This window comes from Mastigoproctus giganteus, chromosome 5 (genome assembly GCF_048544385.1).
Source record: "Mastigoproctus giganteus isolate SK-2022 chromosome 5, ASM4854438v1, whole genome shotgun sequence".
NCBI classification, from domain to species: domain Eukaryota; kingdom Metazoa; phylum Arthropoda; class Arachnida; order Uropygi; family Thelyphonidae; genus Mastigoproctus; species Mastigoproctus giganteus.
In genome coordinates, this window is record NC_143579.1 from 866,092 (window position 1) to 883,425 (window position 17,334).

The 17,334-nt window shown below is 38.6% G+C and overlaps 1 protein-coding gene across 3 annotated transcripts in view; it reads right to left on the minus strand.

Annotated features, from left to right (window-relative positions):
• LOC150085121 (RNA-binding protein FUS-like) overlaps positions 1 to 17,334 on the minus strand; it is a 290,717-nt gene that overhangs the window by 34,821 nt on the left and 238,562 nt on the right. The gene's annotated exons all lie outside the window — the stretch shown is intronic.

Here is a 17,334-nt window from a genome sequence, read left to right on the forward strand (position 1 = left end):
AAATAAAATTTAAAATATTCGAAAATTTTATTAAGTACAATACACAATTGCATTTACTGAACAAAACATTAAATGAGAAATTTTTTTTGAAAATTAACAAAATTTAAAATGCTGTTTTAGTCCACTTTCTGCATGTACCGTAGCTTAGACATGACTGTGAATCAACTAAGCGCCCTGTTCAAGAATTAGGAGAGAGTGATTTTCTTTTACCACAACAAATAATCATCAGTTGTTTTGCGGAAGTGCGTTATCCACATTTTTCTGTAATTTTTCCCTATCTCTGTTTACACGGTCACAGTACTGAATGACACCAACATTTTGAACAGTTAAAAAAAAAAAAAAATAATTCAAATTTAAGAACTAGTGAAGATATCAATGATGAGAGAAGGAAAATGAGAACAACGAGATATTAAACCTTCTAAACATGAAATGTTGGCATTTGGCGAAAACGAAATTAAATTATAGTTAAATGAAAGAGATGCAATTCACGGATACCCAATTGAAAAGATAGTTTTGGAAGAATTGAAGCATTTGATGAACGCTCTGAGTAAGATACCAATTTCATCGAGTGAATGTGAATGAGGATTTTTACAAATGAATCTGATCGCCAACCCAACCAGAGCTTTGTTGATGACAAAAACAATTTCTTTGCTACTATTTCTTAAAACTGTAGGCCCACCAGTGACACACTTCGATCCAACAAATATATCAATTCATGGCTGCTTCAGAAATGTCATTCAGCAACAAAGACACACAAGAAAAGAAGTCAGCACAGTGTGTGGAATGAGAACTTAAAATTTTGGAATATTCTACAAAAAAAAAAGCTTTATTATAAAATTATTTTTACTTATTATAGTCACATTTTACTTATTTTTTTTATATACCTGAATAATACATTTATGCTTAATAAACTGTGTGCTAACATACTTAATTTGTTCTTATTCCAAAAACATTACTACTAAAATAACAATATCAGGAAAAAAATTTTTAGAGTACTTTTACTTTTCATATCCTTTTAATTTTCAATTTTTCCTGATAGCGAATGAGTACTGGCATCTATTTTTTTTTTTTTTTTTTCTTACAAAAAAAAGCACTGTTTATATGTATAGGTATATATGGCCTTTGGTGGCCACTAGACATTAGTCTAAATCTATATAGTTTTATTGTCTATAATATTGTTTGGTCCATGAGGTTGTCACAGTCATTCTCTCAGATATGCCAGACAAGCTGTACTTGCTACCTGGGAGTCTAAAACACGCTGATGGAACTGATATTCGGGTGACAAGTCAAGTGGACCCAATTTCGGCGAGATCCGGACGGTCTGTGACAGCCAAATCCTCTGCTTGCACCTTCAGATTGTGGGACTCATAGTAATCCTGGGTATAACCTCCATGCGCAAGTATATGTTGGGTGACCACACAGGTGTGAACCAATGTAAGCAGGGGTCGAGGTGGTATTGCACCAGTTGATGACTCTCATCAACTGGTGCAATACCATCACTTTACTTATTGCAGGCTTAAAGTGGTGGAACCCGTGTTTAGTCTCTAGAGCTAAGTTCCAGTCAACCCTTCCCCATCTCTTCCATCATGTAGTATGATGGAAGAGATGAGGAAGGGTTAGCAGACCGGTCGCTAGTTAGTACATAGGACCGAACCTATTGGTTACTCTCTAGGAGGCTTCCGGACCAGCTAGTGTATAATCTTGCTATTTCTACTCTGCCAGATAGTGACTGGAGGGAGCCCAAGTAGTGTGTGTGGGGGGGGGGGCAATGTCAAGGCCACGTTATGTCAAGGTCTGGATATATTCTTACCACGTGTACGCCATATCCAAAAATTTTATTACTTCATACAGCATCACCCACCCACTTTCCTTACTACTGAATACACCATGAATTGTCAAAATAATAGAGCAAGCTTATCTGTGAAAAGATCTAAACCACCCAAACGCTTATTAATTCATTTCAAATATACGGTCTCAATTCTAATCTCAACGATGTCCATTTCTACTTGCAGTCAGCCAAACCCCATGTACTTTTTCTTACAGAATCTCAGTTATCAGTTGATTCAACTACTGCTCATATCAGATGCCCAAATTATTCACTGTATGATTCCTTTCGCCTCAAAGATGGTACCTGTGAATATGTCCATTCTGATATTCCCTTCAGAGTCTTGGTAATTTAGAATCTCCTCTTTTCGATTTTCTCTGGCTTAAAATCTCTCTCTCTACCTCATTGTGTCAAATTCATCTGTTGTCTCTACCGTTTTCCCAACTCCACTAATCACTTGGAGCTCTTTGACTTTCTCTCATTGCAACTTGACTTGCTCCAGTCCAACTTTCCTAACAGTGAGGTAATTTTCCTTGGTGATTTTAATTTTCACAACACCAGCTGGCTTCCGTTTCCTAGTCACACCAACACAGCTGGTCGAGATGCTGAGGCTTTGCAATTTCTAATGACCTTGCACAGATAGTTCATTCACCTACAAGAATAATGGACAATCCTATCATACAGCTAACACGCTTGATCTTTTTCTCACAAACAACCCTTCTAAGTACACGGTTGAAATGAGAGGTCCTTTAGGCACTTCAGATCACAACTTGGTGATTGTCTCTTCTCCAATGGAGCTTTTATCTCATGGCTATTCCCAACCTCGTGTTGTTTGGCATTACAAGAATGCAAAATGGGATGACCTGCGAGATTTCTTCTCTTCTTTTCCTTGTTCGGATTACTGTTTCAAAACTTCTGATGTCAACATTTGCTCAGATCATGTCAGTGAAATTATTCTTGCAGGAATGGAATCCTTTATCCCATACTCCTCTTTAAAATTTCATCCTTTATCCTTTACCTTGGTTTTCCAATAAATGTGCTAAGGCTGTTCAAGAGAAAAATGTTGCATATCATAATTGGCTTCTTTCTAATTCTTCAGCTTCATTTTCTGCCTACACCAAAGCTGGCAACAATCATAAAGCAGTTATTAATCAGTCCAAACTAGAGTTTGTACAGGCTAACAGTAGAAAACTTGCTTCTTGCTCTAATGGTAGCTGAGCATTCTGGTCTTTTGCCGCAACTTTTGCCCATCTCTGCTGCCACCTCTGTCCAAACCAGATGGTTCTGTTCTCAATTCAGCCAAGGATAAAGCTGACCTGTTAGCATCCCATTTTTCTTCCAACTCATGTATTAATGATCTTGGGAAAACACCTCCCTCCATTTACAACATGCTCCATTCAATGTTTCCTGTGGTCTTCCGTCAAAAGGATTTTGAAGAATCTTAATGCTAACAAAGCTCCAGGTCATAGTGGTATTTCTCCACTTGTTCTCAAAATCTGTGCTCCTGAATTTACTCCTATTCTTTGCCGCCTTTTTTCACTTTCTTATTCCAAAGGTGAGATTCCTTCTGCTTGGAAATTTGCTTATATCCAGCCAGTTCCTAAAAAGGGTGACAAATCCCTCCCATCCAATTATCGTTCCATTGCAATTACTTCTACGTTTTCTAAAATAATGGAGAAATCCATTAACCACCAACTCTAAAATTACCTAGAAATCTTCCGACTCATCAACGATTGCTAGTATGGATTCCATCAGCGTAAATCCACTAGGGATATTCTGTGTTATGTTACTCATTTATGGACTAATTCAATGGAAAGGTTCGGTGAAACACAAGTAGTTGCTCTTGATATCTCAAAGGCTTTCGATCCTATTTGGCAAAAGGGTCTTCTAAAGAAACTTTCATCTTATGGTTTGCCACCTGTTTTTTGTAATTGGTTATCCAGTTTTCTCTCTGATCGCTCACTGAGGGTGATGGTAGATGGCTCTCTGTCTTCTAACTTCTCCACTAATGGCTGTGTCCCCCAAGGTTCAGTTCTTTCCCCCACTCCTTTCCTCTTGTATATTAATGACCTTCTTCCATTGACTGGAAATCCTCTCCATAGTTTTGCCGATGATAGCACATTGCATTCAACTTTCTATTTTGAGAAACCTTGCCCTGCTCAATCAGCTTCAACTTCTCGAAAATCTGCTACCAATTCCTTAAATGCCGATCTTCAGGTAATTCTCCAGTGGGGCAGAGACAGCTTAGTTGATTTCAATCCTTCTAAAACTCAGTCTTGTCTTATATCTGGCAAGCGAGGCGGCAAGCGAGTGCATTGAACCACTGAGGCTGGTTATGCGAGCATCACTAGACTCTGGGGAGATTCCCTTGGATTGGAAAAGTGCAAATGTATCTCCGATACATAAGGGTGGCTCTAAAAGTGAAGTGGGAAATTATCGACCTGTCAGTCTGACTTCAGTAGTAGGGAAAATCATGGAGGCAATGATCAAGGGTGGAATTCAGGATCATTTGGATCGAATTGAAATTCTCAAGGATACTCAGCATGGTTTTGTAAAGGGAAAATCATGTTTAACAAATCTGGTTCGCTATTTCGAAAAGGTCACTCACGAGCTGGATTTAGGGAATAATTTCGACATTGTTTATTTAGATTTCAGCAAAGCTTTTGACTCAGTCCCACATGAGCGGTTGCTTTATAAGCTAGAACAGGTTGGAATCACTGGGAAAATCCTTAGATGGATAGAAGGATGGCTTCAGGGCAGGAGGCAGAGGGTTGTGATAAATGGCTATTCCTCAGATTGGGTTGATGTAAGAAGTGGGGTTCCCCAAGGATCAGTATTAGGACCACTGTTGTTTTTAATTTTCATAAACGACATTGATGAAGGGATAGAGGGCGTGATGTCTAAATTTGCAGATGATGTTAAAATTGGTAGAGTAATTAATGATCACTGTCAAGCTGAGCTTCTTCAGAGAGACCTAGATAGACTTCAAGAATGGTCAGAAAAATGGCAGCTGTGCTTTAATCCAACAAAGTGTAAGGTATTACACCTGGGAAACAGTAATCCCAAAATAACTTATTCACTTGGTGGAGTTCAACTAAACCCAGTACTGGAGGAAAGGGACTTGGGTGTTACGATACGGTCAGACATGAAATTCTCTGAGCATTGTAAACAGGTTGCAAGGAAGGCCCATGGTGTCCTATCGATGATCTATCGAACTTTTGCAAGTAGAGATAGGAACGTGATAATCCCATTATATAAGGCTTATGTTAGACCACACTTGGAATACTGTGTTCAAGTATGGAGACCACACCTAAAGAAAGACATCGAGCTTCTTGAAAGGGTGCAAAGACGGGTAACTCGCCTGGTGAGATCGGCAAAAGGGCGTCCTTATGAAGAAAGACTTCGAATATGTGGGTTGCAGGGTTTGGAAACTAGACACCTTAGAGGAGATTTGATTGAGGTGTTTAAGGCTCTGAGAGGCATCAGTAAAATGAATGAGGACAAAATGTTCAAGATTATAAATGATGCTAGAACTAGGGGACATAAATTCAAGTTACGGGGGGAAATGTTTAGATTGGACTGCAGGAAGTTTTATTTTAGCCAGCGAGTTATAAATTATTGGAATAAGTTGCCTTCATGGGTGGTAGAGGCCGACAGTTTGGGGAAATTCAAAGGTCATCTGGATAGTACTTTCGGGTAAGGGAAGCGCATAGGATGATAGGATTAATTTCCTTTTTATTTATTTTTTATTTCATTTTATTATTTTTATTTATTTATTAATTATTATTATTTATTTATTTATTTAATTTTTGTTTATATCATTGTTTTGTTCGGATTTTTTTTTTTTTTTTTTTTTTTTTTTGGCTGGTGCAGCATAAGCCATAGGCTTTCTTGCACCATACGGCCGTTACTAATACTAATACTAATACTAATCTCGCAAAAAGGATTCTTCTGCTCCTACACTTATCGTTGATGACACTCCAATTTCTAGGCAATATGATATCTCTCTTTTGGGGATTACCCTGACTTGTAATCTATCTTGGCACAAGCACATTACAAATACCGCTTCCTCTGCATCTAAAAAACTTGGTTTTCTCTTTCGCTCTTGGCGTTACTTTTCTTCCAAACAGCTGCTCACTCTGTATAAACTGCAAATCCGACCTACCATGGAATATTGTTCGAACATCTGGGGTGGCGCCCCAAAACCTCTCTCAGGCTTCTTGATTCCATTAAATTAATGATTCATCTCTAACAGAGTCTATCCACTTGCTGTCCTATAGATGTACTGTTTCTGCTGCATTGCCTCTTCTACAGATATTTCCATGGGTACTGTTCTTCTGAATTGGCTTCTATAATTCCCGCTCTCTCTCTCTTTCGAAACAGTCCGAACACGTGGCGCCACCAGCCAACATCCATTTACTGTCCAACTTCAAACCCACATAACCAACTTTTCATCTTCCTCATTTATTCATTCAACTGCCGTTTTCTGGAACAACCTTCCTTCATACGTATTTCCTGAAAATTACAGTCTACAGAAGTTCAAGTCCAATATCAACAAATATCTTTCATCTTCTCAACCTCCAACCTAAGCATGGTACTAAGTACTATAGGTTCTAATACCTCTCGTGTTTGGGGTTTACATAAAAAAAAAAAAAAAAAATCCAAACCAGAATTGCCACAGGCTTGGGAGAGGGAAAAAAAAATAATAATAAAATAAAATAATAATAATAAAGAAAAGTGTAAAATTTGTTGTGTATAAGTGTGTTGTATCCAGTCTCCAGGCAGCAGCAGACACCTTGGTCTACTACACTGTGTGTGTGCTAACAGCACAAAAATCCCGTTCCCAATTTGTAGAAGTGCTAGACCAAAGGGTGCCCACTCCTGGAAACCTGGAAAATCAAAAAAAAAATATATATATATATATAATAAATAAAAAATAATAATAATATTAATAAAATAAAAAAGAATATAATAATAAAGTAAAATAATAAAGAAATAATAAAATATATATATAAATAAATAACAAAAAAATAATAAATAAAATAAAAAATTTCCAAACCCACATGAGCAAAATCCTACACCAACTGCCTTCCCTGGTACCAACAAAAAAAACACAAAAAAAAAAAGAAACCCCCACAAGCTGGTCAAAGATGCTGAGGCTTTAGCAATTACTGATGATCTTGCATGGATTGTTCATTTAATTACCAGAATACCAGACAATCCTAATCATACAGCAACAGGCTTGACCTTTTTCTCACAAGCAATGCTAAGTACCGTATTTCCCCATGTATAAGACGCACCTTAATTTTGGGGTCCGAAATTTGAAGAAAAAAAAAAAAATGTATTACATAAAGTTATTGAACTCAAGTTTTATTCATCATAAAATTCATACAACTCCTCATAACTTGAATGCAGCACTGTACGAAAATCTTTTCTGAGCCATTTCTGGGCAGAACATAACCTAATATACCAGTAACAAGTGCGAATCAATGAACACAAAAGACAACAAGCGCGAAAAAGCGGGAAATGCAAGTAAAAAATCTACGGCCACTGTATCAGACGCACCCAGTTTTTTGACCCCAAATTTTTTGAAAAAAGGTGCGTCTTATACATGGGGAAATACGGTATATAGCTGAGGTGAGTGGTCCTCTAGGCACATCAAATCACGAGTTGGTGAGAGTCCCTAGAGCCTTTTCTCTCATGGCAATTCTCAACCCAGTGTTGTTTGCCATTACAAGAATAAAAACTGGGATTCTGTGCCAGATTTCTTTTCTTCTTTTCCTTAATCGGATTACTGTTTCAAATCCTCTGATGTCAATATCTGCTCAGATCACGTCACTAAAATTATTCTTGTACATTTGAAATCCTTTATTCCACACTTCACCTTAAAATTCTGTTCTTTATCTAAACCTTGGTTTTCCAAAAACATGCCAAGGCTGTCAAAGAGTAGAATTTTGCATATCGTAACTGGCTTGTATCCAAATCTTTAGGTTCATTTTCTGCCTACACCAAAGCTTGCAATAATTGCAAAGCAGTTATTAATCGGAGCAAACTAGACTAGATTTCAAACAGGCAAAGAGTAAAAAATTGCTTCTTGTTCAAATATTAGTCTATCATTCTGGTCTCTTGCCAAAGCTATTGGGCGCAACTTGTTTCATCTCTTGAACCATCTGGCTTTGACAGAGGTTCCCACCTCTGTCAAAGCCAGATGGTTCTATTGCCACTTCAGCCAAAAGATTAAGCTGACCTGCCAGCATTCCATTTTTCTGCCAACTTGTGCATTGATTATCTTGTTAAATCATCTCCAATCATTCCCAGTACACCCCATTCAATGACTCCTGTGGTCTTCCGTCGAAACTGGGAGCTTGTCAGGCACTCAAGACTCTAGTAACCTACCAAGTGATGCAATCTCGATTTGGACCCCATAATATAATAACCAAGTGCACACTACTCTGGTTCAAAAGGACTTAATTCTATTAGGAGATTCAATTGTCAGGAAAATGGGAAATATTTTTTGTAATAAGGTTAGGTGGACTAGAACCAGGGTATTCTGACAGGAGCAACTACTAATGATGTCACCAACACTGTCAGATTTTAAGGGGGTAAAGAGAACATTATTATTCACATGGGGACTAATGACATTAAGCATACATGATCTGACGATTTGTTAGACAAATATAGGTATAGGACCATGCTGAAAAAAATGCAGCGAGTTAGGTCACAATGTCTGTGTCTGTGTCTGTGCAATTCTGCCCAGACACGATAGGAGGGATTATATGCTGTAAGCCTTGTGGATTAAATTAAGACTTGAAGGAATCTGCAAGGCTTTTGGGGGAAAATTTCTATCAGCTTGGCCTGCACTTGTAGCTAGAAGGAATCTGTTTTGTACAGACATGATACATTTAAACAACAGTGGTGCCAAGAGATTTTGCCAGCATTATTGAGGATACCTTAAAGGTTCGGGGAAACTGCAAGTTTGGAGGGACAAGGGTAATACAGATACACATTTATCTATTAATACTGGTCAAAGTAACATTAATCAAAGTAACACTTGCACAATAACCCAAGAGTTCTTGTTTGTTACAGAAACAGAACATATTATCAAAATGTTGTGGGGGCAGAAACATTTCAAATGAGCAGGTAGCTAATGCCAGGGAAGTGAGCTTAAATAACTTAAAGGATGTGTAAGGGTAGTTAACTATACAAGAACATAAAGTCTTAATTGTTTATACAGTAATGTCAGAAGTGTCATCAATAAAATGAGTAAATTCGAACTGCTCGTTAAGGCAAGTAACATTGACATAATAAGGTTTACGAAAACGTGGTGGCGCCTGGAGATAAGGGAATGATGAGTTTCAGTAAGATATGTATAAATTTTAGGAAGGATAGGGAAGATAGAAGGGTCAGTGGGGTCATGCTTATTATCAAAAGCAGCCTGAGTGCGACGAAAGCCTCCCTGGATTCAGACGTCTCGCATGCTAATATAGAATCTGTATTTGGTCCTACAGACATTCTCTCAGATATGCCAGACAAGCTATTCTTGCTACCTGGGAGTCTAAAACGCTGATGGAACTGATATTCGGGTGACACTCAAGTCAAAGTGGACCCAATTTCGGCGAAGTCCGGACGGTCTATGACAGTCAAATCCTCTGCTTGCACCTTCACGATGGTGGGACTGTTAGTAATCCTGGGTATAACCTTCATACACAAGTACATGGTGGGTGACCACCCAGGTGTGAACCAACGTAAGCAGGGGTCGAGGTGTGGCGCCCACATCACATGGAGGAACGCCGCCCCTCTATGTTATCAGGCAGTACTAGGTGGTAGATGACTCTCATCAACCGGTGAAATACCACCACTTTGCTTATTGGAGGCTTGAAGTGGTGGAACCCATGTTTAGTCTCTAGAGCTAAGTTCCGGCCAACCCTTCCCTATCTCTTCCATCATGCAGTATGATTGATGATTTTTGAGGTTATGATGAATGTCGTGGCGAGATCCAATATTCCTTACATTTCGAGGGTACAGCTCTAAAACGGTGTTCGCAGGCCGGCCACTAGTTAGTACACTGGACTGAACCTATTGGTAACTCTCTAGGAAGCTTCCGGATCAGCTAGTGTATAATCTTGCTACCTCTACTCTGCCAGATAGTGACTGGAGGGAGTCCGAGTAGTGTGTATGCGGGGAGCACTGTCGAGGCCACATTATGTCAAGGATCTGGGTATATTCTTACCACATGTATGCCATATCCAAAAAATTTCATTACTTCATACAGCATGTCCCACCCACTTTTTCTTACTATTGAATACACCATGAATTGTCAAAATAATAGAGCAAGCTTATCTGCGAAAAGATCTAAACCTCCCAAGGACTTCCTAATTCGTTTCACAAATATACGTGGTCTCAATTCTAATCTCAACGATGTCCATTTCCACTTGCAGTCTTCCAAACCCCATGTACTTTTTCTGACTGAATCTCAGTTATCAGTTGATTCAACTACTTCATCTCAGATGTCCAAATTATTTGCTGTATGATTCCTTTCGCCTCAAAGGTGGTACTTGTGCATATGTCCGTTCTAATATTCCCTGTCAGAGACTTGGCAATTTGGAATCTCCTCTCTTTGATCTTCTCTGGCTTAAAATCTCTCTACCTCATTGTGTAAAATTCATCCGTTGTCTCTACCGTTCTCCCAACTCCACTAATCACTTGGAGCTCTTTGACTTCCTCTCTTTGCAACTTGACTTGCTCCAGTCCAACTTTCCTAACAGTGAGGTAATTTTCCTTGGTGATTTTAACGTTCACAACTCCAGCTGGCTTCCGTTTTCTAGTCACACCGACCCAGCAGGTCGAGATGCTGAGGCTTTTGCAATTACTAATGACCTAGCACAGATTGTTCATTTACCTACAAGAATACCAGACAATCCTAATCATACAGCCAATACGCTTGATCTTTTTCTCACAAACAACCCTTCTAAGTACAAGGTTGAAGTGAGAGGTCCTTTAGGCACTTCAGATCACAACTTGGTGATTGTCTCTTCTCCAATGGAACCTTTATCTCATGGCTATTCCCAACCTCGTATTGTTTGGCATTACAAGAATGCAAAATGGGATGACCTGCATGACTTCTTTTCTTCTTTTCCTTGGTCTGATTACTGTTTCAAAACTTCTGATGTCAACGTTTGCTCAGATCGTGTCAGTGAAATTATTCTTGCAGGAATGGAATCCTTTATCCCACACTCCACTTTAAAATCTCGTCCTTTATCTAAACCTTGGTTTTCCAATAAATGTGCTAAGGCTGTCCAAGAGTAGAACGTTGCATATCGAAATTCGCTTGTTTCTAATTCTTCAGTTTCATTTTCTGCCTACACCAAAGCTCGCAACAATTGTAAAGCAGTTATTAATCAGTCCAAACTAGCGTTTGAACAGGCTAAGAGTAGAAAACTTGCTTCTTGCCCTAATGGTAGCCGAGCATTCTGGTCTCTTGCCAAAGCTATTGGCCGCAACTTTTGCCCATCTCTGCTCCCACCTCCGTCCAAACCAGATGGTTCTGTTGTCACTTCAGCCAAGGATAAAGCTGACCTGCTAGCATCCCATTTTTCTTCGAGCTCATGTATTAATGATCTTGGTAAAACACCTCCCACCATTCCTAACACGCTCCATTCAATGCCTCCTGTGGTCTTCCGTCAAAAGGATATCAGAAGGATTTTGATGAATCTTGATGCTAAGAAAGCTCCAGGTCCTGATGGTATTTCTCCACTTGTTCTCAAAACCTGTGCTCCTGAACTTACTCTATTCTTTGCCACCTTTTTTCACTTTCTTATTCCAAAGGTGTTTTTCCTTCTGCTTGGAAATTTGCTCATATCCAGCCAGTTCCTAAAAAGGGTGCCATCCAATTATCGTCCCATTGCAATTACTTCTACTCTTTCTAAAGTAATGGAGAAATCAATTAACCGCCAACTCTTAAACTACCTAGAAACCTTCCGTCTGATCAACGATCGCCAGTATGGATTCCGTCAGTGTCGATCCACTGGTGATATTCTGGCTTATGTTACCCATTTATGGACTAATTCAATGGAAAGGTTCGGTGAAACACAAGTAGTTGCTCTTGACATCTCAAAGGCTTTTGATCGTGTTTGGCATAAAGGTCTTCTAAACAAGCTTCCATCTTATGGTTTGCCAACTGTTTTTAGTAATTGGTTATCCAGTTTTCTCTCTGATCGCTCACTGAGGGTGATGGTAGATGGCTCTCTGTCTTCTAACTTCTCCACTAATGCCGGTGTCCCCCAAGGTTCAGTTCTTTCCCCCACTCTTTTCCTCTTGTATATCAATGACCTTCTTCCATTGACTGGAAATCCTATCCATAGTTTTGCCGATGATAGCACATTGCATTCAACTTTCCATTTTGAGAAACCTTGCCCTGCTCAATCAGCTTCAACTTCTCGAAAATCTGCTACCAATTCCTTAAATGCCGATCTTCAGGTAATTCTCCAGTGGGGCAAAGACAACTTAGTTGATTTCAACCCTTCTAAAACTCAATCTTGTCTTATATCTCGCAACGAGGACTCTTCTGCTCCTATGCTTATCTTTAGCGACACTCCGATTTCTCGGCAAAATAATATATCTCTTTTGGGGATTACCCTGACTTCTAATCTCTCTTGGCACAAGCACATTACAAATATTGCTTCCTCTGCATCTAAAAAACTTGGTTTTCTCTTTCGTTCTCGGCGTTACTTTTCTCCCAAACAGCTGCTCACTCTGTATAAATCGCAAATCCGCCCTGCCATGGAATATTGTTCTCACATCTGGGGTGGTGCCCCCAAAACCTCTCTCAGGCTTCTTGATTCCATTCAGAAGAGGGCAGTTAGGTTAATTAATGATTCATCTCTAACAGAGTCTCTCCACTCGCTTTCTCATAGACGCACTGTTTCTGCTGCATGCCTCTTCTACAGATACTTCCATGGGCACTGTTCTTCTGAATTGGCTTGTATAATTCCCGCTCTCTCTTTCAAAACAGTCCGAACAAGTGCCGCCACCAGCCAACATCCATTTACTGTCCAACTTCAAACCCACAGAACCAACTTTTCATCTTCCTCATTTATTCAATCAACTGCCGTTTTCTGGAACAACCTTCCTTCATACGTATTTCCTGAAAATTACAATCTACAGAAGTTCAAGTCCAATATCAACAAATATCTTCTTTCGTCTTCTCAACCCCCAACCCAAACACGGTACTAAGTACTATAGGTTATAATACCTCTCGTGTTTGGGGTTCTCATAAAAAAAAAAAAAAAAATGGTGTGAGATAGTTGGAAGCAAAGGTATAATGAGAGTGGGAGTAATCTGGGCAAGGTGATTGTGAAGATTATGATGCGAGCCTGTATATGCAAATGGAATGAGCAAGTAAGCATCAGTGTCTTAATATGGGTGATTTTAATTTGCCTCTAATTGATTAGAGCAAATGGGAAGGAAACTCAACATGGGGGACACAATTTTTAAATCAACTAGATTGTTATTTGTATCAACGTGTCAAGGAAAGTAAGAGAGAAAACAATACTCTAGACCTCATGATCACCCATGAAATAGATGACACAATAGGGCTGACAGTACAGGAACCAGTAGCAGGAAATGATCACGGAATTCTATTGTGGACGATGAAGGGGGAGGGGGGGAGGGAGAGAGCAATAGTTAAAGGCAAAGGAATGGGGTATAATTTCAGGAATGGAAATGACGACAGCTTAAGGTGCTACACAGCCTTTATTAACTGGGTATCACACAAAAAGTAAATACAACTGAATTAGGGTAGACCTTTAAAACATTAATCAAAGAAGCCTTGAATGCCATTAAAAAAATACTCCACAAGGAAGATTATGGGATAAATAAGGAAGTTGCCAGATTACTTGAGCAGAAAAAGATGGCATGGAAAACCCACAGGGCAATAAAAAGTACTGAAGCCTATAACAGCTACAAACTGATCTGTAATAATGCCACAAAAAAGATTAGGCTGGCAAAGGCAAATTATAAGAAATCGCTGACAATTTCGTCACATATATAAATGCATGTATGTTTCTCAGCATCTGGGGTATCTAATGCATGTATTAGATACCCAAGCTGAAGTTGCAGATGAACTCAACAGTTACTTTGCATCGATATTTATAGAAGAAAAATTTTTTTTGTGATAATGAGAAATTATGGGAGTGCAATTGAAAAAAATGTAATTAATTATGTTGAAGTTTCACATCTATTTAATCAAAAAACTTTCAAGCCTACAGGCCAGTAAGGCTCCTGTGGTTGATGGTATATACCCTATAATCTTAAAGGCGGCAGCAGAAAGTGACTATATGAATCATTCAGGATAATTATGAGAGTATTGCTGGACTCTGGAGTAATTCTATTGGATTGGAAAAGTGCCAATGTATCTCCAATACATAAGGGTGGTTCTAAGAGTGAAGTGGGAAATCATCGGCCAGTCAGTCTAACTTCAGTAGTAGGGAAAATCATGGTTACAATGATGAAGGGTAAAATTCAGGATCGTTTAGATAGAAACGAAACTCTGAAGAATACACAGGATGGTTTTGTAAAGGGAAAATCATGTTTAACTAATTTGGTTAGCTATTTTGTCAGGGTCACTCATCAAGAGCTGGACTTAGTAAATAATTTTGACATAGTTTATTTGGATTTCAGCAAAGCATTTGATTCAATCTCACATGAGTGGTTAGTTTATAACCTGGAACAGGTTGGAATCACAGGAAAAATCCTCGATGGATAGCAGGATTGCTTCAGGGCAGGAGGCAGAGGTTTGATAAATGGCTATTTCTCAGACTGGGTTGATGTAAGAAGTGGGGGTTCCCAAGGATCAGTATTAGGACCAGTGTTGTTTTTAGTTTTCATAAACAACATTGATGAAGGGGTAGAGGATGTGATGTCTAAATTTGCAGATGATGTTAAAATTGGTAGAGTAGTTAATGATCACTGTCAAGCTGAGCTTCTTCAGAGAAACTTAGATAGGCTTCAAGAATGGTCAGAAAAATGGCAGCTATGCTTTAATCCAACAAAAGTAAGGTATTACACCTGGGAAACAGTAATCCCAAAATAACTTATTCACTTGGTGGGTTCAACTAAACCCAGTACTGGAGGAAAGGGACTTTGGGTGTTATGATACGATCAGACATGAAATTCTTTGAGCATTGTAAACAGGTTGCAAGGAAGGCCCATGGTGTCCTATCGGACTTTTGGAAGTAGAGATAGCGATGTGATAATCCCATTATATAAGGCTTTTGTTAGACCACACTTGGAATACTGTGTTCAAGTATGGAGACTGCACCTAAAGAAAGACATCGAGCTTCTTGAAAGGGTGCAAAGACGGGTAACTCGCCTGGTGAGATCGGCAAAGGGCATCCTTATGAAGAAAGACTTCGAATATGTGGGTTGCAGAGTTTGGAAACTAAACACCTTAGAGGAGATTTGATTGAGATGTTTAAGGCTCTGAGAGGCATCAGTAAAATGAATGAGGACGAAATTTTCAAGATTATAAATGATGCTAGAACTAGGGGACATGAATTCAAATTACGGGGGAAAATGTTTAGATTGGACTGCAGGAAGTTTTATTTTAGCCAGCGAGTTATAAATTACTGGAATAATTTGCCTACATGGGTGGTAGAGGCTGACAGTTTGGGCAAATTCAAAAGTCATCTGGATGGTACCTTCGGGTCAGGGAAGTGCATAGGATGATAGGTTTAATTTCCCTTTCTTTTATTAATTATTATTATTTTTTTTATCATTGTTTTATGTTCAACTTTGCTGTATCTAGTTCAGGACATATATACGTTACGCCATTCCGCAATGTATAACAATGGTGGCAAGTTATGAATGGTAAAATATACGGACACTAAGTATTAACTTTCAAAATCGCTACCTAAACAATTTAATGTAACAATTAAGTCAATAAAACGGCTAAATATAATTTAAGACAGCGTTCGCTGGAGCTCCAAAATCTTATCCAAAACATGGATAACCTCGTACCCAATATCCAGGTTACTGTTCGATATGTAGTTTTCTGGATTTAGAAGTGATTGACTCGTTCAATGAATAGTTCCTGTATCACTGAATAACAAATGCTATCCAGTCCTACACACTGTGCCTGCCTGGATGTTGAGAGGTTTCTACCTAGTTCATGCAAAATAGGCACTCACAATTTGCACAGGATCAAGCGTTGTTCTGTCCCTTCCATTCCATAATAGATGGAGAGGATCTGGTATTTACGAATCATTTTTTGTGAAATCTATGTGTTTAAGCTTGATTTATGGTTGAAGTGAATCAAGTGTCTTTTTATTGCACCGTCTACACATCTTGCTTTTGCTTGAGTGTGTTTATGTTGAATAAGATTAGCTATAATTGAACAATGGTGAAGAGTATCATCATCATCATCACGAACTTGGTCCGGCTTACGTCTTTTAAGACCTGTTCCGTTGTAGCTCTTGGAGGTGGTCTTGATCTCGCCATCGTTGTCTTGGTCAACCAACGTCTCTCTTGCCTGTAGGTTCATAGTTAAAGGCTAATTTTGGGATCTGGTCTGGGTTCATTCTTTCTAAGTGGCTGATCCATTTTTCCTGATACCATTTTATGTCATTTACTATGCTATCTACTTTTAATTTCTCGCGGATATTTCTTTGGTGGTCTAGTCTTGTAAAGCCTAATAATGGTCTTAAAAATTTCATTTGTGCTGCTTCTAGTTTGTGTGCATCTTTCTTATTTATAACACAAGGCTCGCAGCTGTAGAAGAGGGCTGGTTTTGAAGTGATGTTGTGCAGTTGTAATTTTGTTTCAGTTGTCATTTGTTTTCTGAAGTGGCGTTTAATTGTCTTTCCCTTCATTTGATATTAAATTTCCTAAATAGGTGAAGTCAGATATTTGTTCTATTATTTTATCATCAATAACAATTTTGACTCTTTGTATGTTTTTTCCACATAATCCCATTGATTTTGTTTTTGAGGTGGAGATTTTCATCTCGTACTTTTTACCTATTTTATTAAGTTCATTTGCTGCTATCTGTAGTTCATCTTTGGATTTTGCAATTATAACTTGATCATCAGCATATAACATAGTTTGGATTTTATTCATGTTGTTCAACTGTATTCCATTGTTAATTGTTTGTTTCGATTCTTTAAGAATTTTGTTGATGTAGATATTAAATAAATTTGGTGATAGTCCACATCCTTGTTTCACTCCTTTATTGGTGTTAAATGGGTCTGATAGTTGGCCATTAGAATATTTTATACAGACTTTTGAGTTTTTATATAGGCTTTGGATTGCTTTCCAGAGTTGGGTTGGAATATTTTCTTCACGTAGAATCTGCCAAAGTTTTTCCCGGTTTACATTGTCATATGCTTTTTCATAATCAATAAAGAGCAGAAATGTTGGTAGATTGAATTCTCTTCTTTTCTCCAAAATTTGCTGTAGTGAGAAAATGGCATCTATTGTGCTTCTCCCTTTTCTGAACCCACATTGTTTTTCTT